This window comes from Mus pahari, chromosome 19 (genome assembly GCF_900095145.1).
Source record: "Mus pahari chromosome 19, PAHARI_EIJ_v1.1, whole genome shotgun sequence".
Lineage (NCBI taxonomy): Eukaryota > Metazoa > Chordata > Mammalia > Rodentia > Muridae > Mus > Mus pahari.
The window spans coordinates 56,060,806-56,063,288 of NC_034608.1; the positions used below are offsets into that span (position 1 = coordinate 56,060,806).

The 2,483-nt window shown below is 42.6% G+C and overlaps 1 pseudogene; it reads left to right on the forward strand.

Moving 5' to 3' along the window:
• Window positions 1-215: 215 nt before the first annotated feature.
• Window positions 216-2,483, forward strand: part of LOC110336244 — a 5,336-nt pseudogene continuing 3,068 nt past the window's right edge.

Genomic DNA, 2,483 nt, shown 5'->3' on the forward strand with positions numbered 1-2,483 from the left:
TGCCTTGGAAATATAGCCAAGTGATCTGGTGGGATAGGCTTGTATCTGACACATTTTATAGAGGCCTTGGCTGGCAGAAGTGACTGAGAAGATCCCAGGAGGTTTTGGAGCCTGTAGAAGGTAGAAACTCAATAGTGATTTCTTTCTCAACCCAACAGCATTCCCTTCCTTGAAGTTTTCATTTTTACTTCAGCCTCAGGCAGTTATGCTTGAGCATGAACATTGACAACAAACTGGAAGAATTGTTTCTTAAATGGGGTGGCTTAGATGAAATGCAGTCTTCCAGGGCAATGGTTGTAATGGGTGGAGTGTCTGGCCAGTCCGCCCTGTCTGGAGAACTGCAGGAGTCAGCACTTCAAGACAGAAGTTTGCCTCACCAGGGGATCCTTGCTGCAGATGAAGTGTTACAAGAGAGTGAAGTGGGACAATGGGATATGATATCCCATGATGAATTCATGGTCCATGAGGAGGCAGTGAAAAATGAGGAAGAACAGATGGACACCCACAAGTGGCTTCCTCAAGGACTGTAGTATGCACTTAACATACCCGTAAGTGTAAAACAGAAAATTACTTTTCCTGATGTATCTGAGCAACTGATGAGTGACAAAACAAACAAACAAACAAACAAACAAGCCAGAGAGCCAGTAGACTTGCAGAAAAAGAAGTGTAAACATCTCTCTTCTGCAAAAATCCTCACAATAAATGAGGATGGATCACTTGGTTTGCAAACCCCTAAATCTCATGTTTGTGAGCAGGGCAATGATTCCTTTAGAATGAACTATCACTTACAGAGACATGTCTTCATTCATATAGGTGAAAACAATGTTTCAACATAGTCAATGGGACATGCGTTTCATACACAAGAAGTACTTGCTTCAGAGACAGAAGAAGATCCATACTGGTGAAAAACCATTTTGCTGTGATGAATGTGGTATGGGATTCATACAGATCTCACATGGAAAGGCACAAAAGAACTCAGAATGGAGAGAAGCCTTACCAGTGTGAAACTTACAGTATTTTTCCAGAACAGATTATGTATTGAAACACAAACATATGTCGTGATATAAATCACGACAAAAAACTAAACAGATGTGCCATCAAAGGTGGCCTTCTGACATCAGAGAAAGATGCTGGCTTTTCTACATCATGAAAAGATAATTCACTGCCAAAAAAGAAAAGGCAAAAAACTGACAAGAAATCTTCTGGGATGGACAAAGAGAGTGTATTGGATAAATCTGACATAAGACAGACAAGAACGATTACCTGCCTCTCTACTCCTCAAGCACTAAAGAAAAGGATGAGTGCATTGTGGCAGGGTATGCTGTTGAGATGCTGTTGAGATGCCTCATTCTTCAGTGGGAGGCTCCCACTTAGAAGATGCTTCTGGAGAAATACACCCACCCCAGTTGGTTCTCAAAAAAAAAAAAAAATCAATTGTAAGAGAATTCTGAAACAGCCCTTGTAGCAAAGTCAAACCATTTCACCCCTATCCACCTATGAAGACAGCAAAGTTTCCAAGTATGCATTTGAGCTTGTGAGGAATCAGGCATTACTGGCCTCAGAAGGCAGTGCTGACACTGATCAAGTGGCTAACTTACAGGAGGGGCCCAGTAAACCTGTGCAAAACAATACTAATTACAACGATGCCATGCAGTTTCTGAAGAAGTGGTATGTTCAAACTACAAGTAACAACAGCAGAGAATATGCGCTGAGTGTGGGCACCATTGCTTCTCAGCCTTCTGTGACACAGCAGCTATGGCCAGCATCATTGATGAAAACACCACAGCGTCCATACTGGATTCCCAGGCACTGAATGTGGGGATTAAGAGCAATCATGATTAAAAACGTTATTCCAGATGAGGTCCTGCAGACTCTGCTGGATCATTATTCCCACAAAGCTAATGGATAGCGTGAGATTTCCTTCAGAGTTGAACATACGGAAGTGGCTTCTAGCATATCAATCAATTCTTCCAATGTATCTGAAGTCACTCAGCCAGAGAATGTTAGATCAAGCTCCCAAGCATCCTCATCAGATAAAGCTAACATGTTGCAGAAATACTACAAGTTTCTGCAGCAGGCTTTGGACAGAACTAGCCAAAACGATGCCTATTTGAATAGCCCGAGCCTTAATGTTGTGACTGAAATCCATCAGCATTCTCTTCCATAGATAAGCAACTCTATATAGCCATGCCCATCAGTAGCTTTCAATCAGGAATGAATTCTCCACTAAGAACAACTCCAGATAAGTCCCACCTTGGACTAATGGTCGGTGGCTCACAGCACCCGTTTCTCTTTTCCAGTGATGAGACAAACCATGGCTCTGCCACTTTAACTGCAGACTTTTTGGATTAAGTAACTTCTCAGAAGAAAGTTGAGGCACAGCTTGTCCACCAGGCTTACCAAATGAGCTCGTTTGAACAGCCCTTCCCTGCTCCCTACCATGGATCCAGAGCTGGAATAGCAACTCAGTTTAGCACTGCCAA